This window comes from Triticum aestivum, chromosome 3B, assembly GCF_018294505.1.
Source record: "Triticum aestivum cultivar Chinese Spring chromosome 3B, IWGSC CS RefSeq v2.1, whole genome shotgun sequence".
NCBI classification, from domain to species: domain Eukaryota; kingdom Viridiplantae; phylum Streptophyta; class Magnoliopsida; order Poales; family Poaceae; genus Triticum; species Triticum aestivum.
The window spans coordinates 144,609,984-144,633,782 of NC_057801.1; positions in this window are offsets into that span (position 1 = coordinate 144,609,984).

Genomic DNA, 23,799 nt, shown 5'->3' on the forward strand with positions numbered 1-23,799 from the left:
AAGGAGTTCTTGCCTGAGATGTAAGGTATGAAGTTAAGACTTAAAGCTCGACCACAACAGAAAAGAGAGAAAGGACGAAGGCCGTCCCCTATGCTTCAGACGTAGGCTCTATAGTATGCTATGCTGTGTACCGCATCGGAAGTGTGCCTTGCCATGAGTCAGTCAAGGGGTACAAGAATAATCCAGGAATGGATCATTGGACAGCGGTCAAAATTATCCTTAGAGGAATAAGGATATGTTTCTCGATTATGGAGGTGATAAAGAGTTCGACGTAAAGGGTTACGTTGATGCAAGCTTTAACACCTATCCGAATGACTCTGAGTAGCAAACCGGATACATATAGTGGAACCTCCATTTGGAATAACTCCAAGTGGAGCGTGGAAGCAGCATTTACAATATGACCTAGAGATTTGCGAAGTACACACGGATCTGAATGTTGCAGACCCGTTGACTAAAACCTCTCTCACAAGCAGAACATGATCAAACCCCAGAACTCATTGAGTCTTAATCACATGATGATGTGAACTAGTTTAGTGACACTAGTAAACTCTTTGGATGTTGGTCACATGGTGATGTGACCTGTGAGTGTTAATCACATGGCGATGTGAACTAGATTATTGACTCTAGTGCAAGTGGGAGACTGTTGGAAATATGCCCTAGAGGCAATAATAAATTAGTTATTATTATATTTCCTTGTTCATGATAATCGTTTATTATCCATGCTATAATTGTATTGATAGGAAACTCAGATACATGTGTGGGTACATAGACAACACCATGTCCCTAGTAAGCCTCTAGTTGACTAGCTCGTTGATCAATAGTTGGTTACAGTTTCCTGACCATGGACATTGGATGTCATTGATAACGGGATCACATCATTAGGAGAATGATGTGATGGACAAGACCCAATCCTAAGCCTAGCACAAAGATCGTGTAGTTCGTATGCTAAAGCTTTTCTAATGTCAAGTATCATTTCCTTAGACCATAAGATTGTGCAACTCCCGGATACCGTAGGAATGCTTTGGGTGTACCAAACGTCACAACGTAACTGGGTGGCTATAAAGGTGCACTACAGGTATCTCCGAAAGTGTCTGTTGGGTTGGCATGAATCGAGACTGGGATTTGTCACTCCGTGTAAACGGAGAGGTATCTCTGGGCCCACTCGGTAGGACATCATTATAATGTGCACAATGTGACCAAGGGGTTGATCACGGGATGATGTGTTACGGAACGAGTAAAGAGACTTGCCGGTAACGAGATTGAACAAGGTATCGGTATACCGACGATCGAATCTCGGGCAAGTATAATACCGCTAGACAAAGGGAATTGTATACGGGATTGATTGAGTCCTTGACATCGTGGTTCATCCGATGAGATCATCGTGGAACATGTGGGAGCCAACATGGGTATCCAGATCCCGCTGTTGGTTTTTGACCGGAGAACGTCTCGGTCATGACTACATGTCTCCCGAACCCGTAGGGTCTACACACTTAAGGTTCGATGACGCTAGGGTTATAAAGGAAGTTTGTATGTGGTTAACGAATGTTGTTCGGAGTCCCGGATGAGATCCCGGACGTCACGAGGAGTTCCGGAATGGTCCGGAGGTAAAGATTTATATATGGGAAGTCCTGTTTTGGTCGCCGGAAAGGTTTCGCACTTTATCGGTATTGTACCGGGAGTGCCGAAAGGGGTCCGGGGGTCCACCGGGGGGGGGGTCCACCTGCCCCGTGGGGCCACATGGGCTGTAGGGGGTGCGCCTTGGCCTATATGGGCCAAGGGCACCAGCCCCAAGAGGCCCATGCGCCAAGGAAACTTGGGGAGGGAAGAGTCCTCAAGGGGGAAGGCACCTCCGAGGTGCCTTGGGGAGGATGGACTCCTCCCCCCTCTTGGCCGCACCCCTTCCTTGGAGGAAGGGGCAAGGCTGCGCCTCCCCCCTCTCCCTTGCCCCTATATATAGTGGAGGGGAGGGAGGGCATCCATACCTAAAGCCCTAGCGCCTCCCTCCCTCCCGTGACACCTCCTCCTCTCCCGTAGGTGCTTGGCGAAGCCCTGCAGGACTACCACGCTCCTCCATCACCACCACGCCGTTGTGCTGCTGCTGGATGGAGTCTTCCTCAACCTCTCCCTCTCTCCTTGCTGGATCAAGGCATGGGAGACGTCACCGGGCTGTACGTGTGTTGAACGCGGAGGTGCCGTCCGTTCGGCACTAGGATCTCCGGTGATTTGGATCACGACGAGTACGACTCCTTCAACCCCGTTCTCTTGAACTCTTCCGCTTAGCAATCTACAAGGGTATGTAGATGCACTCTCCTTCCCCTCGTTGCTGGTTTCTCCATAGATAGATCTTGGTGACACGTAGGAAAATTTTGAATTTCTGCTACGTTCCCTAACAGACATGTGGGGGTCACTGATGGATCACTAACCAACCTATACTAAGCAGTTTAGGATAAGCAGGTAGGTAACAATAGTAGGTACAAAAGCAGGCTATGCATCAGAATAAGAGCAAACAATAACAGTAGCAAAATCTAATGCAAGCATGAGAGTATAGAATGCGCGATATCGGGATGAACAAAGGGGGGGCTTGCCTGGAAGCTCCGCTGAAAGGGAAGAAGGGGTCGCCGTCGACGTAGTCGATCATAGTGGCACCAGCAACAGTCTCGGGGTCTACCTAAGAGAAGAGGGGGCAGAAATAGTAAATACATAGCAAGCAAGAGCATAACAGGACAACAGGCAGAGGTAGACGTGTTCTAATGTGGTGCTACACAATACCGACGAAGGGGGAAAACATCCGGAAAAGCTTTCCCGAAGTTTGGCATTTTCGGACAGATGAAACGGAGGGGGAAATTTGCATGTTCGCTATGCTAGGGATGTGTGGTGAACGAACGGACCGCATACTCGGACTTGTCTCGTTGTTCTGAGCAACTTTCATGTACAAAGTATTTTCATCCGAGTTACGGTCATTTTTCTATGAATTGATAAAGTTTTAGCAATATTCTAAAATTATTATTAAATCTAAAATGGGGTTATTGCATCAGCATGACATCATCAAGACGTCAGTAGTCAACAGAGTTGACCAAAGTCAACCCTGACGTGTGGGGCCGTTCTGTCATAGTCTAACACCTAATTAACAGTTTTAATTAACTAATCAAGTTAATTAGGTACTAAACAGAGTTAATTATGTTAATTAATTACCTATTTAATTAATTAACTAATTACTTATTCTTATTTTAAAAATACATTTTTGACAAGACAGGGGCGTGGCCCCATCTGTCATCTGCCCAGGGGGCCATAGCGGGTGCGGGCTGACGACGCGGTTGTGGGCGCCCGTTTGGTGCACGAGGCCACCAGGGGGGCGCCGACCACGGCAGCTGGCCGGAGTAGGGCGGCGCGGCGAGTGCCACAGAGGCACGGGCGAGCGGCGCGCGAGACGACCACGGGTGCAGGGAAGGGCGCCTAGCGCGCGCCGCGGGCACGTCAGTGCAACGTTGAGCGCGGGCACGCGAGGGAAGGCGTGGGGTGACCACGACGAGCAGCGACAGCGGGGACCGCGGGGCATGCAGGGCGGTGACAGGGGTAAGGGAGAGACAGGAGGGGTTCTCATCCCCTTGTAAATGAACAGGAGGCCGGCGAGGCTTGACGAAGCCGACGAGGGAGAGATGAGGAGGCGAGGCGACGACGATGGGTGGCGACGTTGGCCTCGGGGCGCCGCGGGTGTCAGGGGTGAGGCGGGGAGGCGACGGTGACGAGGCCCGGCACGTTAAGGCCGTGAGCCGCAGCGGCGGCGGGGAGGAGATCCGACGTGGTCAGAGGCGGGCGGCGGGGCCGGGGTGCGCCGGGGTCATGCGGGGCGAGCGCTAGGGGGGATTCATGATCCAGATCCCGAATTGAGGGAGGGGGGAGGAGAGGAACGTGGGTGCGTGGGGGAAGTGGGGGGGGGGGTCTGGTGGTTAGGGTTTGGGGTGTGGCCTAATAGGCCAGGGGTAGCGGGGGTGGGCCGCGTGGGTGGCCAGTTGGCCAGCTGGTTGGCCCAGTTGGGCCAGGGGGTTGGCCTTTTTCTTATTTTTGTTTGTTTTCCTTTAAAAAACATTTATGTTTTCTTTTATTTTAAGGCACTTAAAAAATTTGTAAAAAGATGATTTCTCCAGCATTATTACCAAATGATTATTTGTAACAACTTGAGCATTTTAGCTTGCCCGTTTGACAAAATTTGAATTTTGACTTTAACTTGATTTTGAATTTGTATTGTGATTTGGATCAAGCAAATATTAGCAACAGTAACATGATGACATGGTACCATTAACACGGGTTTACTGTAGCATAATTATCCGGACGTTACAATTCTCCCCCACTACAAGAAATCTCGTCCCGAGATTTAGGAGGTAGAAGGAAACAGTTCAGGGTATTCATCACGCAAGCGATCCTCGCGTTCCCAAGTGGCTTCATCTTCAGAATGGTGCGACCACTGGACCTTGAGGAACTTTATCGCCTTCTGACGTGTGCGGCGTTCAGGTTGGTCGAGAATGCCGACCAGATGCTCTTTATAGGAGAGGTCCTGTTGCAACTCGAGCACTTCATGATCCACTGCTCGGATTGGGTCCTTGAAGCAGCGGCGGAGTTGTGACACATGGAACACATCGTGAACCTGAGAAAGGTTCGACGGAAGATCCAACTGGTATGCCATTTTTCCACCTCTTTTGAGAATAGTGAAAGGACCAATATAGCGAGGAGCTAGCTTGCCCTTGATCCCGAAGCGGTGTGCACCCTTCATTGGTGTAACTCGAAGATAATCCTTTTTGCCAGGTTGATAGACCATGTCTTTTTATGATGACGGTCATACAGACTCTTTTCACGTGACTGAGCAGTCTTGAGATTCTCGCGAATGACGCGGACTTGTTCTTCGGCGTGTTGGATAATATCCAGATCAAAGAGTGGACGTTCCCCATTTTCTGACTAGTTCGGCACTTTCGTCCATATAACACTTTGAAGGGAGCCATCTTCAGACTAGCTTGATAGCTATTGTTGTAGGAGAACTCAGCATACGGGAGAGATTCCTCCCATTTCTTGCCGAAGGAAATAACACAAGCTCGAAGCATGTCTTCGAGAACTTGGTTGACGCGTTCAACTTGTCCCTGAGACTGAGGGTGAAAAGCGGTGCTGAATGACAGATGAGTTCCCATAGCTTCTTGAAAACTTGCCCAGAATCTTGAAGTGAATAAGTTGCCACGGTATGAGCTGATTACCAGCAGAATACCGTGAAGTGAAACAATTCTGGACATATAGAGAGTTGCCAGCTGACTAGCAGTGATCATTTCTTTGACGACCAGAAAGTGTGCAACCTTGGAAAGCCGGTCAATGACGACAAGAATAGCATCATTACCTTTCTGCGATTTGGGAAAACCAGTGACAAAGTCCATTTCAACATGGTCCCATTTTCATTCAGGAATAGAGATAGGTTGTAGAGTTCCAGCAGGCCTTTGATGTTCAGCTTTGATACGACGGCAAACATCACATTCAGCAACATAACGAGCAATGTCTTACTTCATATTTGACCACCAGAATCTCTGACGAATGTCTTGGTACATCTTGGTGCTATCGGGATGAATAGACAAAGGCGTATCGTGAGCTTCTTTCATAACTTCCTTAGTCATATCCAGGTTTTTCCTCTTTACACGACACCACTAGGCGGCCTTTGAAGTACAAAGCGCCATCATCAGTAATAGTGAAGAATGAGGGCTTTCCTTCTGCGAGGTAGCGTTTAATCTTCTCAAATTGAGAGTCATATCCCTGAATTCTCTTGATGGAGTCCAAGAGATCTGGTTCGACAGATAGAGTATTGAGGGAACCCTGGGAAACAACATGAAGGTTCATCTTGCGGAAATCTGGAGGAGGGGGTGCAAGTGCACCAGGAGGAAGGTTCAGCTTTCTGAATTCTTCAACAAGCAAGGGGTGAACTTTTCGAACCTCGAGGTGATTGCAATATGACTTGCGGCTCAAAGCATTAGCCATTATATTAGCCTTGCCAGGTGTATAGGAAATACCGAAATCAAAGTCTGTTACGATGTCAGGACCCCGACTCAATGCCACATCGATCTAGCATGTAACACCTCATATCACTTTGCGGCCTCACGCACGGTATTCCCATGGGTGTCGCCTTACCTTTGTCCGGGACCGTTTGCGCCTTTTGGCACACGTATATGATAGTGTCGCTAGCATCCATATGATAAGGAACCCGGGCTGACATGGCTAGTCGTAAACCCAAAGTGGCACAAACTTACAGGGACAGGCATCCATGACCCAACATCGAACGTGTCGGTCATCAGTGAGTGAATCCAGGCTGTAGCACTGGCTAGCAGGACTCCGGTGAACCGGGCTATAGCGGGCTAACAGGACTCCGGTGTTCATCATGTGACATTTCCCCAAAGGGACAGACACATGAACGAAGAAGGACACATGCCGGCCAGCCTAAGTGTTCCGGAGCAGTAGCAAGCTACCATGGCTCAGTGGAAGCACTAGGAGACATTTCCCGGTAAGAGAGGCTACCAAGGATAAACAACTAGATAGTCAGATCCCACACATACCAAGCATTTCAATAACATACACACAATATGCTCGATATGTGTAAATACAACATGGCATCACAGCATAACTCTATGACTCAAGTATTTTATCAATAGGCTTCGAGGAGCGAGATATTACAAACATGGGTCTCACGACCCAACATTCAGAGCATACAAGTCAAGCACAAGCGAAAGCTTATCATGTCTGAGTACAGACATCGACAAATGAAAAAGGCTAAGAAGCCTGACTATCTACTAGATCCTGTCGGGGCCACAAGATCGTAGCTGAGGTAACAAGCTAAACGTCGAAGTCCACACGGAACTACTTGTGAGACTGAAGTCTCTCTGTAAAAACATAAAATAGGCAAACGTGAGTACAAATGTACCCAGCAAGACTTACATCAGAACTAACTACATATGCATCATTATCAACAAAGAGGATGGTGGGGTTTTACTGCAGCAAGCCAGCTTTGACTCGGTGGCTATCCTGAACTACGACTGCAAGTAACTTTTGAGGTGGCACACACGAGTCCACATATTCACCAACCAATACACCACTATGGATCCACTCCCATCTCCCTACGAGAACGCCATCCATAGCACTCACACTTATCTTGCATATTTTAGAGTATCCACTTTCACTTGTCTATGAACTGTACAGGCAACCCAGAAGTCCTTTTCCGCGGACACGGCTATTCGAATAGATGATGTTAACCCTGCAGGGGTGTACTTCTTCACACACGCTCTCACCACTTACCGCCGTTTACACGACATGTACTCGACAACCTTCAAGCGGAAGCCCAACGAGGGTGTCGGCCACAACCTACCTAAACACTCAAGTCTCTAGTCCAGGTTTATCGCCTATTCGGGTTCCATCCGCGAGGAGATCTGGCCGGAGTTTCGCTCACAGCCCCAAACGATGTGTGCAGGGTTCCCGAGACACCAAACGGGCACCCGGTACACCGTGCCACGTGCCTACCGCATCACAGCCCACCCCTCCAGTCAGCGCTGCCCACGGCCTCCAGCATACTACAAACACCAAAAACTACTTGCAACTCCTGGACAGAGGACAAGGGTGATTAAGAAGCCGAGAGGGTCCATTGGTTTCAGGCCCAATGCGTGGTAGTAACTGTTTCATGGATCACAAACACAGAACTCAGTTCCTGAGGACGGTTGCAATGAGACAACCCACCATGTACTCCTACATGGCCTCTCACCGCTACCTTTACCAAATCGTGTTCACACACTTAGCTCACACACAGTAGGACATGTTCACACACCTCTGATTCATCCCCGATGAATCAGACCTGACTCAACTCTAAGCAGTAGCAGGCATGACAAACAAGCATGAATGAGTAGGCACAACAGGGCTCAAACAACTCCTACTCATGCTAGTGGGTTTCATCTATTTACTGTGGCAATGACAGGTCATGCAGAGGATAAAGGGGTTCAGCTACCGTAGCAAGTAACAGATGAATCGTTGTTGTCCTAATGCAGTAAAAGAGAGCAGGAGCGAGAGAGTGGGATTATATCGGAATGAACAAAGGGGTTTTGCTTGCCTGGCACTTCTGAGGATAGTATATTTCTTCATTGGTGTCATCGATCACATCGTCGGTACACATCTTATTGAGAGGGGACAAGCACCGACAAACAAAGAAAAAGCACAATCAATGCAATGCACAATATGATGCATGATCATGACATGGAAATATGCTGTGGTTTTAGCTAATGCAACTAGCAGCAAGTTAAATGAAGTTGGTTTGAACCCTAGGTTCAAATTCAAACTCCACATGAGGCATTTCAAATGCCATTTATTCAAATTGTTGTATACAGCAGATCTAAGTTGTTCAAACATGCATGAAAATGGTACAGATGGATAGATTGGATTTTTCTGATCATTTTTCATATATAAATTATTTGATTTGGAGCTACGGTTGATTTTATATGATTTTTAGAAGTTTAGGACATTTTCTGGAATTTCCTGAATTAAAATAAATCCAGAAAATACATGTTGCGTCAGCATGACATCACCCTGATGTCAGCAGGTCAACTGGGCGCCTCCAGGTCAAACCTGACCAGTGGGGTCCACTGGTCAGTGACCCAGTGCTGTTCAGTGTCAATGGCAGGTGGGTCCGGGTCAACAGACACGTCAGCCCAGTCAACTCTGACTGGTGGGTCCCGCGTGATTATAAACTAATCTAAACAGAAATAAAACCTAGATTATTTAGGGCGTGGGGCCCATGTGTCAGTGAGCTAGGTGGGTTAGTTAGGGCATCATTAGTGGCTAATGACAGCGCCACATCAGCTTCGCTGGAGTTCTGCCGGCGGCGACCAAAACCGTGGCGGAGGGAGTTGGGATTTCACTATGGGGCTCCATTTTGAGCGCGGTTTGCTGCTACGGCTTGCTGGAGCTCTCGCGCATCTAGTGGTGGTGGCGGCAGCAGCTGGGATGGCTGGAGTTGACAGCGGCGAGCATTTCCGCAGCGGCCGGAGTTCGGGCACCTGCGGGTTTGGCGTTGTAGTACACGGGAAGGGGAGCTGGTGTGTTTGTTAGGCTCCTGGTGAGGTGTGGAGCATGTTGCCGTGCTCGGGAGTGAGCTATGGTGGCTCTGGCCTCGTCTGCGTCATCGCCGGCGGCGAGGAGCTCACGGCCCCGGTGAAAAGGGCGGCTAGAGTGCGGGAACGAGCGTGGGGAGGAGGGGTAATGGTGGCGGAGCTCACAGTGATCTCAATGGAGGACTCGGCGGGCTCAGGGAGGGGTCGGAGCAAGCGGGGCGGCGAGGGGGATCTCCGGTGGCCGACAACATGGATGAGGATGATGGCGTCGCTTCGGGCGTCCCGCGAGCGCGTGCTTCGTCTTGGGGCTCCGTGGCATCGAGGCGGAGCCTCGGGACAGCACAGAGAGGCGAGGGAGAGGCGATGGCCGTGGTGGTGTTCGTCGGCGGCAGCGACAGCGCTCGGTGGTTGTGTGCGAGAGAGCCGGAGGAGGAGAGGAGCCCGGGGAGAGAGTGAGAGGGCCTGGGGGGTTGTGTGGCTGTCTCCATGGCGTCGGAAGGGCCTCGAGGGCATGAGGCAGGCAGGGAGGAGGCCACGGTGTCGCCAGCGCTCGCCACCGAGCTGCTTCGGGGCGAGGGGAGGAAGACGACAGGAAGAGGTGGGCTGGGCCAGGTGGCTGGGCTGGCCGACTGGGCCGGCCAGGTGGGCTGCGGTAAGTCAGGTGAGGTTTTCTTTCTCTCTCTTTCTTTTTTTTGTTTTAGTTTTCTATTTTGTTCAATTTTGATTTGATTTAGTAAAAATACTAAACCACTTGATAAAATGCTGAAATTAATTATGTGGCTAGAACTAAAATATACCAAACCACATAAAATGTTCCAAAATTATTGGACATATATTAATTATATAAGAAATATATATCCAATGCAAATAGTTATTGAATTCATTCAAAGGCCCAAAATAAATGTTTCCGAGATACCAAAAATATTGGTTTGACTTTTACATTTTGCCAATATTTCCAGAGACTAAGAGGAACATTTCTTGGACTCATTTGATGAGATTTAAATTTTGGTTATTTTTAGGGGTATTCTGAGGCTTTGAAAATTCCTCAATTCAAATTTCATTTGAATTTAAACATGATGCACACATGGAAGCTGGCATAGATCAGACCAGAATTAGGGATGTGACATACTATCTCCATCCATCTCTGCTGACGGAGGTTCAAATCTGGCTGAGTAAACAGGTACTTCAGACTTTGGTGGTCGGTGAAGATCTCGCAACGATTACCAAAAAGGTAATGTCGCTACTATTTCAGTGCATGTATGACAGCAGCAAGCTCGAGGTCATGAACTGGGTAGTTCTCTTCTTGAGGGCGCAACTGGCGAGATGCGTAGGCAATCACTATGCGCTCTTGCATTAGAACATAGCCTAATCCTTGACGTGAGGCGTCGCAGTAAATGACGAAGTCCTTCTTAGTATCGGGAGGAGCAAGCACTGGGGCAGAAGTCAGCTTGTGTTTGAGTTCTTGGAAACTTTCCTGACACTTTTCTGTCCAATCGAACTTGACGCCTTTGTGAAGCAGACCAGTCAGGGGCTTGGCGATCTTTGAGAAGTTCTCGACAAATCGACGGCAATAGCTAGCGAGTCCGAGAAAACTTCTGACTTGTTTGACATTCTTCAGAGGAGTCCAATCAAGAATAGCCTGAACTCGCTCGGGGTTGACGGCAATACCATCCTTGGAGATGACATGCCCCAGGTAGGTCACTTCAGGTAGCCAGAATTCAGAGTTGGAATACTTAGAATATAGTTGATGTTCTCTAAGCTTTTCCAGAACAAGTCGAAAGTGTTCAGCATGTTCTTCTTTATTCTTCGAATATACCAGGATATCATCCAGATAAACCACGACGAACTTGTCGAGGTATTCCATGAATATATAGTTCATCAGACGAGAGAATTGTTGGGGAACGTAGTAATTTCAAAAAAATTCCTACGCACACGCAAGATCATGGTGATGCATAGCAAAGAAAGGGGAGAGTGTGTCCACGTAACCTCGTGGACCGAAAGCAGAAGCGTTAGAACAACGCGGTTGATGTAGTCGTATGTCTTCATGGCCCGACCGATCAAGTACCGAAACTACGGCACCTCCGAGTTCTAGCACACGTTCAGCTCGATGACGTCCCTCGAACTCCGATCCAGCCGAGTGTCGAGGGAGAGTTCCATCAGCACGATGGCGTGGTGACGATCTTGATGTTCTACCGTCGTAGGGCTTCGCCTAAGCACCGCTACGATATTATCGAGGTGGACTATGGTGGAGGGGGCCACCGCACACGGCTAAGAGATCCAAGGGATCAATTGTTGTTGTGCCTAGAGGTGCCCCCTGCCCTCGTATATAAAGGATCAAGGGGAGGGGGCGGCCGGCTAGGAGGAGGTGCGCCAAGGAGGAGTCCTACTCCCACCGGGAGTAGGATCCCCCCTTCCAAGTAGTAGGAGTAGGAGTCAAGGAAAGGCGGAAGAGAAGAGAAGGAAGGAGGGGGCGCAGCCCCTCCCCCTAGTCCAATTCGGACTAGGCCTTGGGGGGGCGCCCAGCCTCTCCTCTCTCTTTCCCGTAAAGCCCAATAAGGCCCATATACTCCCCGGTGAATTCCCGTAACTCTCCGGTACTCCGAAAAATACCCGAATCACTCGGAACCTTTCCGAACTCCAAATATAGTCGTCCAATATATCGATCTTTACGTCTCAACCATTTCGAGACTCCTCGTCATGTCCCCGATCTCATTCAGGACTCTGAACTCCTTTGGTACATCAAAACTCATAAACTCATAATATAACTGTCATCGAAACCTTAAGCGTGCGGACCCTACGGGTTCGAGAACTATGTAGACATGACCGACAACCGTTTCCGGTAAATAACCAATAGCGGAACCTGGATGCTCATATTGGCTCCTACATATTCTACGAAGATCTTTATCGGTCAAACCGCATAACAACATACATTGTTCCCTTTGTCATCGGTATGTTACTTGCCCGAGATTCGATTGTCGGTATGTCAATACCTAGTTCAATCCCGTTACCGGTAAGTCTCTTTACTCGTTATATAATGCATCATCCCGTAACTAACTCATTAGCTACATTGCTTGCAAGGCTTATAGTTATGTGCATTACCGAGAGGGCCCAGAGATACCTCTCCGACAATCGGAGTGACAAATCCTAATCTCGAAATACGCCAAGCCAACATGTACCTTTGGAGACACCTGTAGAGCTCCTTTATAATCACCCAGTTACGTTGTAACATTTGGTAGCACACAAATGTTGGGGAACATTGCATAAAATAAAAAATTTCCTACGTTCACCAAGATCAATCTATGAGTTCATCTAGCAACGAGAGAGGGAAGTGCATCTACATACCCTTGTAGATCGCGAGCGGAAGCGTTCAAGAGAACGAGGTTGAGGAAGTCGTACTCGTCGTGATCCAAATCACCGGAGATCCTAGCGTCGAACGGATGGCACCTCCGCGTTCAACACACGTATGGTCAGGGTGACGTCTCCTCCTTCTTGATCTAGCAAGGGGGAAGGAGAGGTTGATGAAGATCCAGCAGCACGACGGTGTGGTGGTGGATGCAGCAGGGATCCCGGCAGGGCTTCGCCAAGCGTCTGCGGGAGAGGGAGGTGTAGCAAGGGGGAAGGGAGGTGCCAAGTGCAAGGGTGCGGCTGCCCTACCTCCCCCCCTCTTTATATAGGGTCCTCAAGGGGGCGCACCGGCCCTAGGATATGGGATCTCCTAGGGGGGGCGGCGGCCAAGGGGGTGCCTTGCCCCCCAAGGCAAGTGGAGGCGCCCCCTCCCCTAGGGTTCCCAACCCTAGGCGCAAGGGGGGTGCACTAGCCCACCAGGGGCTGGTTCCCCTCCCACTTCAGCCCATGGGGCCCTCCGGGATTGGTGGCCCCACCCGGTGGACCCCCGGGACCCTTCCGGTGGTCATGATACAATACCGGTGACCCCCAAAACTTTCCCGATGGTCGAAACTCGACTTCCCATATATAATTCTTTACCTCCGGACCATTCTGGAACTCCTCGTGATGTCCGGGATCTCATCTGGGACTCAGAACAACTTTCGGTTTGCTGCATACTAATATCTCTACAACCCTAGCGTCACCAAACCTCAAGTGTGTAGACCCTACGGGTTCGGGAGACACGTAGACATGATCGAGACGGCTCTCCGGTCAATAACCAACACGGGATCTGGATACCCATGTCGGCTCCCACATGCTCCTCGTTGATCTCATCGGATGAACCACGATGTCAAGGATTCAAGCATTCCCGTATACAATTCCCTTCGTCAATCGGTATGTTACTTGCCCGAGATTCGATCGTCGGTATCCCAATACCACGTTCAATCTCGTTACCGGCAAGTCACTTTACTCGTACCGTAATGCATGATCCCGTGACCAGACACTTGGTCACTTTGAGCTCATTATGATGATGCATTACCGAGTGGGCCCAGAGATACCTCTCCGTCATACGGAGTGACAAATCCCAGTCTCGATCCGTGTCAACCCAACAGACACTTTCGAAGATACCCGTAGTATACCTTTATAGTCACCTAGTTACGTTGTGACGTTTGGTACACCCAAAGCACTCCTACGGTATCCGGGAGTTACACGATCTCATGGTCTAAGGAAAAAATACTTGAAATTGGAAAAGCTCTAGCAAACGAACTACACGACCTTGTGCTATGCTTAGGATTGGGTCTTGTCCATCACATCATTCTCCTAATAATGTGATCTTGTTATCAATGACATCCAATGTCCATAGTCAGGAAACCATGACTGTCTGTTGATTAACGAGCTAGTCAACTAGAGACTCACTAGGGACATGTTGTGGTCTATCTATTCACACATGTATTATGATTTCCGGATAATACAATTATAGCATGAATAAAAGACAATTATCATGAACAAGGAAATATAATAATAATCCTTTTATTATTGCCTCTAGGGCATATTTCCAACAGTCTCCCACTTGCACTAGAGTCAATAATCTAGTTACATTGTGATGAATCGAACACCCATAGAGTTCTGGTGTTGATCATGTTTTGCTCGCGGAAGAGGTTTAGTCAACGAATCTGCGACATTCAGATCCGTATGTACTTTGCAAATATCTATGTCTCCATCTTGAACATTTTCACGGATGGAGTTGAAACGACGCTTGATGTGCCTGGTCTTCTTGTGAAACCTGGGCTCCTTGGCAAGGGCAATAGCTCCAGTGTTGTCACAGAAGAGAGTGATCGGCCCCGACGCATTGGGTATGACTCCTAGGTCGGCGATGAACTCCTTCATCCATATTGCTTCATGCGCTGCCTCCGAGGCTGCCATGTACTCCGCTTCACATGTAGATCCCGCCACGACGCTCTGCTTGCAACTGCACCAGCTTACTACTCCACGATTCAACATATACACGTATCCGGTTTGTGACTTAGAGTCATCCAGATCTGTGTCGAAGCTAGCGTCGACGTAACCCTTTATGACAAGCTCTTCGTCACCTCCAGAGACGAGAAACATGTCCTTTGTTCTTTTCAGGTACTTCAGGATATTCTTGACCACTGTCCAGTGTTCCTTGCCGGGATTACTTTGGTACCTTCCTACCAAACTTACGGCAAGGTTTACATCAGGTCTGGTACACAACATGGCATACATAATAGATCCTATGGCTGAGGCATAGGGGATGACACTCATCTCTTCTTTATCTTCTACCGTGGTCGGGCATTGAGCCGAGCTCAATCTCACACCTTGCAATACAGGCAAGAACCCTTTCTTGGACTAATCCATATTGAACTTCTTCAATATCTTATCAAGGTATGTGCTTTGTGAAAGACCTATGAGGCGTCTTGATCTATCCCTATAGATCTTGATGCCTAATATGTAAGCAGCTTCTCCAAGGTCCTTCATTGAAAAACACTTATTCAAGTAGGCCTTAATGCGGTCCAAAAGTTCTATATCATTTCCCATCAAAAGTATTTCATCTACATATAATATGAGAAATGCTACAGAGCTCCCACTCACTTTCTTGTAAACGCAGGCTTCTCCATAAGTCTGCATAAACCCAAACGCTTTGATCATCTCATCAAAGCGAATGTTCCAACTCCGAGATGCTTGCACCAGCCCATAAATGGACCGCTAGAGCTTGCACACCTTGTTAGCATTCTTAGGATCGATAAAACCTTACGGCTGCGTCATATACAGTTCTTCCTTAAGATGTCCGTTAAGGAATGCCATTTTGACGTCCATCTGCCATATCTCATAATCATAGTATGCGGCAATTGCTAACATGATCCGAAAGGACTTTAGCTTCGCTACAAGAGAGAATGTCTCATCGTAGTCAACCCCTTGAACTTGTCGATAACCCTTAGCGACAAGTCGAGCTTTATAGATGGTAACATTACCATCCGCGTCCGTCTTCTTCTTAAAGATCCATTTGTTTTCTAACGCTCGCCGATCATCGGGCAAGTCTGTCAAAGTCCATACTTCGTTTTCATACATGGATCCTATCTCGGATTGCATGGATTCAAGCCATTTGTTGGAATCTGGGCCCGCCATTGCTTCTTCATAGTTCGAAGGTTCACTGTTGTCTAACAACATGATTTCCAGGACAGGGTTGCCATACCACTCTGGTGTGGAACGTGTCCTCGTGGACCTACGAAGTTCAGTAGCAACTTGATCCGAAGTACCTTGATCATCATCATTAATTTCCTCTCCAGTCGATGTAGGCACCACAGGAACATTTTCTTGAGCTACACTACTTTCTGGTTCTAGAGGTAGTACTTCATCGAGTTCTACTTTCCTCCCACTTACTCCTTTCGAGAGTAACTCTTTTTCCAGAAAGGATCCGTTCTTGGCAACAAAGATCTTGCCCTTGGATCTTAAGTAGAAGGTAGACCCAATGGTTTCCTTAGGGTATCCTATGAAGACGCATTTTTCCGACTTGGGTTCGAGCTTTTCAGGTTGAAGTTTCTTGACATAAGCATCGCATCCCCAAACTTTTAGAAACGACAGCTTAGGTTTCTTCCCAAACCATAATTCATACGGTGTCGTCTCAACGGATTTAGACGGAGCCCTATTTAAAGTGAATGTAGTTGTCTCTAGAGCGTATCCCCAAAATGATAGCGGTAAATCAATAAGAGACATCATAGATCGCACCATATCCAATAAAGTGCGATTACGACGTTCGGACACACCGTTACGCTAAGGTGTTCCAAGCAGCGTGAGTTGTGAAACGATTCCTCATTTCCTTAAGTGCGTATCAAATTCGTGACTTAAATATTCTCCTCCACGATCTGATCGTAAGAACTTTATCTTTCGGTCACATTGATTCTCTACCTCATTCTGAAATTCCTTGAACTTTTCAAAGGTCTCAGACTTGTGTTTCATCAAGTAGACATACCCATATCTACTCAAGTCATCAGTGAGAGTGAGAACATAACGATATCCTCCACGAGCCTCAACGCTCATTGGACCGCACACATCGGTATGTATGATTTCCAATAAGTTGGTTGCTCGCTCCATTGCTCCGGAGAATGGAGTCTGGGTCATTTTGCCCATGAGGCATGGTTCACATGTGTCAAATGATTCATAATCGAGAGACTCTAAAAGTCCATCAGCATGGAGCTTCTTCATGCGCTTGACACCAATGTGACCAAGGCGGCAGTGCCACAAGTATGTGGGACTATCGTTATCAACTTTACATCTTTTGGTATTCACACTATGAATATGTGTAACATTACGTTCGAGATTCATTAAGAATAAACCATTAACCATCGGGGCATGACCATAAAACATATCTCTCATATAAATAGAACAACCATTATTCTCGGATTTAAATGAGTAGCCATCTCGTATTAAACGAGATCCAGATACAATGTTCATGCTCAAACTTGGCACTAAATAACAATTATTAAGGTTTAAAACTAATCCCGTAGGTAAACGTAGAGGTAGCGTGCCGACGGTGATCACATCGACCTTGGAACCATTCCCGACGTGCATCGTCACCTCGTCCTTCGCCAGTATCCACTTATTCCGCAGCTCCTACTTTGAGTTACAAATATGAGCAACGACACCGGTATCAGATACCCAGGAGCTAATACGAGCACTAGTAAGGTACACATCAATTACATGTATATCACATATACCTTTAGTGTTGCTGCCCTTCTTGTCCGCTAAGTATTTGGGGGCAGTTCCGCTTCCAGTGACCCTTCTCTTTGCAATAAAAGCACTCAGTTTCAGGCTTGGGTCCACTCTTTGACTTCTTCCCAACAACTGGCTTACTGGGTGCGGCAACATCCTTGCCGTCCTTCTTGAAGTTCTTGTTGCCCTTGCCTTTCTTGAACTTGGTGGTTTTATTGACCATCAACACTTGATGTTCCTTTCTGATTTCTACCTCTGCTGACTTCAGCATTGAAAATACTTCAGGAATAGTTTTCACCATCCCCTGCATATTGTAGTTCATCACAAAGCTCTTGTAGCTCGGTGGGAGTGACTGAAGGATTCTGTCAATGACCGCCTCGTCCGGGAGGTTAATGTCCAGCTGGGACAGGCGGTTGTGCAACCCAGACATTTTGAGTATGCGCTCACTGACAGAACTATTTTCCTCCATCTTACAACTATAGAACTTGTCGGAGACTTCATATCCAGGCGTGAGCTTGGAAAACCATTTTCAGCTCCTCGAACATCTCATATGCTCCGTGTTGCTCAAAAGGCTTTTGGAGCCCCGGTTCTAAGCTGTAAAGCATGCCGCACTGAACAAGGGAGTAATCATCAGCACGTGTCTGCCAAACGTTCAAATCGTCTTGCAGTGCTGGGAGAGTAGGTGGGTCACCTAGCGGTGCTTCTAGGACATATGCTTTCTTGGCAGCTATGAGGATGATCCTCAGGTTCCGGACCCAGTCCGTATAGTTGCTGCCATCATCTTTCAGCTTGGTTTTCTCTAGGAACGCGTTGAAGTTCATGTTGACATGAGCGTTGGCCATTTGATCTACAAGACATTTTTGCAAAGATTTTAGACTAAGTTCATGATAATTAAGTTCATCTAATCAATTTATTTAATGAACTCCCACTCGGATTAGACATCCCTCTAGTCATCTAAGTGTTACCTGATCCGAGTCGACTAAGCCGTGTCCGATCATCACGTGAGACGGACTAGTCATCATCGGTGAACATCTCCATGTTGATCGTATCTTTCATACGACTCATGTTCGACCTTTCGGTCTCTTGTGTTCCGAGGCCATGTCTGTACATGCTAGGATCGTCAAGTTAATCTAAGTGTTTTGCATGTGTAAATCTGTCTTACACCCGTTGTATGTGAACGTTAGAATCTATCACACCCGACCATCACGTGGTGCTTCGAAACACCGAATTGTCGCAACGGCGCACAGTTACGGGGAATACTTTCTTGAAATTATTATGAGGGATCATCTTATTTAGTACCGTCGTTCTAAGTAAACAAGATGCAAAAACATGATAAACATCACATGCAATCAAATAGTAGTGACATGATATGGCCAATATCATATAGCTCCTTTGATCTCCATCTTCGGGGCTCCATGATCATCTTCGTCACCGGCATGACACCATGATCTCCATCATCATGATCTCCATCATCATGTCTCCATGAAGTTGCTCGCCAACTATTACTTCTACTACTATAGCTAACGATTTAGCAATAAAGTAAAGTAATTACATGGCGTTAAGTCATTGACACGCAGGTCATACAATAATTAAGACAACTCCTATGGCTCCTGCCGGTTGTCATACTCATCGACATGCAAGTCGTGATTCCTATTACAAGAACATGATCTCATACATCACAATATATCATTCATCATTCATCACAACTTTTGGCCATATCACATCACAAAGCAATTGCTGCAAAAACAAGTTAGACGTCCTCTAATTGTTGTTGCATCTTTTATGTGGCTGCAATAGGGTTCTAGTAAGAACGTTTTCTCACCTACGAAAAAGCCACAACGTGATTTGTCAACTTCTATTTACCCTTCATAAGGACCCTTTTCATCGAATCCGCTCCAACTAAAGTGGGAGAGACAGACACCCGCTAGCCACCTTATGCAACTAGTGAATGTCAGTCGGTGGAACCTGTCTCACGTAAGCATACGTGTAAGGTCGGTCCGGGCCGCTTCATCCCACAATATCGCTGAAGCAAAATAAGACTAGTAGTGGCAAGAAAGTTGACAACATCTACACCCACAACAGATTTGTGTTCTACTCGTGCAAAGAGAACTATGCATAGACCTAGCTCATGATGCCACTTTTTGGGAATGTTGCATAAAATAAAAAAATTCCTACGTTCACCAAGATCAATCTATGAGTTCATCTAGCAACGAGAGAGGGAAGTGCATCTACATACCCTTGTAGATCGCGAGCGGAAGCGTTCAAGAGAACGAGGTTGAGGAAGTCATACTCGTCGTGATCCAAATCACCGGAGATCCTAGCGCCGAACGGACGGCACCTCCGCGTTCCACACACGTACGGTCAGCGTGACGTATCCTCCTTCTTGATCCAGCAAGGGGGAAGGATAGGTTGATGAAGATCTAGCAGCACGACGGCGTGGTGGTGGATGCAGCAGGGATCCCGGCAGGGCTTCGCCAAGCGTTTGCGGGAGAGAGAGGTGTAGCAAGGGGGAAGGGAGGCGCCAAGTGCAAGGGTGCGGCTGCCCTCCCTCCCCCCTCTTTATATAGGGTCCCCAAGGGGGGCACCGGCCCTAGGAGATGGGATCTCCTGGGGGGCGGCGGCCAAGGGGGTGCCTTGCCCCCCAAGGCAAGTGGAGGCGCCCCCTCCCCTAGGGTTCCCAACCCTAGGCGCAAGGGGGGGCCCAAGGGGGGGGCGCACCAGCCCACCAGGGGCTGGTTCCCCTCCCACTTCAGCCCATGGGACCCTCCGGGATAGGTGGCCCCACCCGGTGGACCCTCGGGACCCTTCTGGTGGTCCCGCACTACTAGGAAAAGGGCTATAGATAAGATTGATAATAATGGCGCACCAGGTAAGCAGTGCGCCACTACTATATACTAATGGCGCACCGGTTGTTGATGCGCCATTAGTGTGGAAGACACTAATGGCGCACCGTACACTCGGTGCGCCACTAGTATTATATTTTTTTCCATTTTTCCATACATACTAATGGCGCATCGGGTCGGAGTGCGCCATTACTAGTTCTAACTAGTAATGGCGCACCTGGCAGGCAGTGCGCCATTAGTATATACTTTTTTTTTACTTTTTTGCAAAACTACTAATGGCGCACCGTTTCACAGTGCGCCATTACTAGTTTAAACTACTAATGACGCACTTTTCCATAGTGCGCCATTAGTATTTTTTTTTTACTTTTCTGCAAAACTACTAATGGCACACCTGCAGTGCGCCATTAGTAACCACCTGCAGGTGCACCATTAGTAACCTGGGTTACTAATGGCGCATTTGCTGGTGGTGCGCCATTAGTAACCTGGGACCCCAACTAGATATTTTGGACAGCCACATACCCACCCACTCACTTTCCCCACTTCATTCCCTCCACCTCCTTCTCCAAGCTTTCGGCTGCCTCCTCCTCCTCACCTCATTTCCACCATAGATTCATCAAAATTAAGTGGTGAAATTACCTTTTTTGATAGGTAAGTAAGGGGAAAGCTATCTTCATGATGTAGATCTACTTTTTTTCTCCCTAGCTCGCTCCAACAACGTGCACATGCACTTTTTGTTGCCTAGCTAGATCTATGTATGTTTGTGGTGTTGCATGTGTTTGTGGTGTTGCATATATGTTTGTGTTTGCAGGTACCGGTATTTGAAATGCGATAGTTGCCAATATTTTGCCGGAATGTTGATTCATTTCCGTTTCGGCGAGAATTTTGGCACTATGCATTCTTTTTGGTCCTATTTTTAGGGAAGGTCATGCCAAATTTTTTCTTGGTTCTAAAATATCGTTTTGCTCTACCCCGCAGGCCACCATGGTCCGCACGATGACCGAAGGCATCGTGAATAGGTTTTTGAGCTCCGCGAAGGCCGAGATGCTTCAAAAGAACGAGACGGAGATAAGATGTCCGTGTCGAAGATGCAAGCTGAAGAGCCTTATTGCGGACCCGGATTCCGGGCAGGTGCGGGACCACCTGCTCTTGCGTGGTTTCATGGATGGCTATCGGTGGCAAGGTGATGAAGATGACTATGAAGTCGTCCATGGGGGGCGGGCAAGAAATGAGGAAGGGCAACAAGACAAGTACCACCGCGGCGAGGGCGGGCGAGAAGACGAAGAATCTCCAGGACATGATCACGGCGGTGATGCTGTACACAGTCATCATGTAGAAGATGTCGTACATGATGATGAGGAAGATCAAGACGAAGGGCATGATCATGAAGATGAAGATGCCGGAGCAGACGACGATGGAGGCTGGGTGCAGGACCCTCATATTCAAGAGCTGCTTCTCAAGCAGACGGATAACGCAAGAGCTGCCGCCCGAGAGAAAGCCAAGCTGGATCAACTGGAGATAGACGCGGTTACTCCATTGTATGAAGGATGCAGGCCCGAGGATACCCGCCTGAAAGTAACGCTCATGGCTCTGGAGATGAAGGTAAAACACAAAATGACCGACGCATGCTTCGACGAGAACATGTCATTCTGGCACGAACGTCTTCCCAAGGGGAACAAGTGCCCGACCAGTTTCGAGGAGGCGAAGAAAATCGTGTGTCCTCTGGATTTACCGCACGTGAAATACCATGTGTGCATGAACAATTGCATCATTTATCGGGACGAGCACGCGGAGTCTACCATATGTCCGGTGTGCGGCGTCACTCGATACAAGAAGAGGAAGAAAGCTCCTCGAAAATCGGTGTGGTACTTTCCGATCACTCCTCGTCTGCAGCGGTATTTCGCGGACCCTAAGGTAGCAAAGCTCCTGCGTTGGCACGCGGATAGGGAGGAGAAGAAGCGGGAAGATGACGGAAATGATCCGGAGATAAATAAAAAAGACAAGATGCTGAGTCACCCTAAGGATGCGAGCCAGTGGCAAGCGTTGAACTTCGAATACCCAGAATTTGGGAAGGATCCAAGGAACATCGTGCTGGGCGCGAGCACCGATGGAGTCAATCCGTTTGGCAGCCAGAGAAGCACACATAGCACCTGGCCTGTGTTTGTGTGGATGTACAACCTTCCCCCCTGGTTGTGCATGAAGAGGAAGTACATTCACATGAGTATGCTAATTGAAGGGCCGAAACAACCAGGGAACGACATCAATCTGTATCTGGGGCTGCTGAAGGAGGAGCTAGACACGCTGTGGAAAACGCCAGCCAATACGTGGGACGCCGCAGAGAAAGAATATTTCCCTATGAGAGCCGCACTGCTCACGACGGTGCACGACTATCTCGGTTACGGATATCTCGCGGGGCAGGTAGTCCACGGATTTTCTGGATGCGTAAGGTGCATGGATGACACAACGTATCGCCAGCTAGATAGAGATCCCGGGTCTTCGAAAACCGTGTTCATGGGACATCGAAGGTGGCTTCGCGACGATGACCCGTGGAGGAAACGCAAGGATCTGTTCGATGGTGAAACCGAACCCCGAAAACGCCCGTGTACGAGGAGCGGCGAGGAAATAGACGAGCTGTTGAAAAATTGGAAAGACTGCCCACTGCCGGGAAAGAAGCAAAAGGCGCCAGAGCCGGGAAAGAAGCGAAAGGCGCCAGAGCCGCTGCTGAAGGTATGGAAAACGAGGTCTGTTTTCTGGGACTTGCCGTACTGGAAGATCCACCGTGTGCCTCACAGCCTTGATGTCATGCATATCACGAAGAACGTGTGCGAGAGTCTGCTTGGTACCCTGCTCAACATGCCAGAGAGGACCAAAGATGGGCCGAAAGCAAGGGCAGACTTGAAATCAATGGGCATCAGGCAGGAGCTTCACGCTAATGATGATGATGATGATGATGATGATGATGATGAGGCGAAGCAGGACACAGAAAGTCGTCGCAAAGGCAAAAAGGCCAAGAAGACCGGAAATGACTACCCTCCCGCGTGCTTCACTCTAAGTCAGGAGGAGATCGAGCAGTTTTTCACCTGCCTCCTAGGAGTAAAACTTCCTTACGGTTACGCGGGGAAGATAAGCAGATACCTAGACCCAGCGAAGCAGAAGTTCAGCGGGATGAAGTCTCACGACTGTCACGTGCTGATGACGCAGATACTTCCAGTTGCAATCCGTGGGATCATGGACGCGCACGTCCGTGAAACGCTATTTGGCCTATGCAACTTTTTCGACGTCATCTCTCGGAAGTCCATTGGCGTGAGGCAACTCAGAAGGCTACAGGAAGAGATCGTGGTGATACTATGCGAGCTTGAGATGTACTTCCCGCCCGCATTCTTCGACGTTATGGTGCATCTGCTGGTCCATATCGTGGAGGATATCATCCAACTCGGGCCGATGTTCCTGCACAGCATGATGCCGTTCGAAAGGATGAATGGTGTCATCAAAGGATACGTTCGAAACATGTCACGTCCAGAGGGAAGTATAGCCAGGGGCTTTCTGACCGAAGAGTGCATCTCCTACTGCATGAATTATCTAGGCATCGAGAACCCCGTTGGTCTGCCCGTCAACAGGCACCTCGGCAGGCTCGCTGGATGGGGTCACCGTGAGGGTCGCCGCGAAATGCATGTCGACTTCGAGGGTCGACTCGCCGACTTTGAAAGAGCAAACCTAGTCGCGCTACAACACAT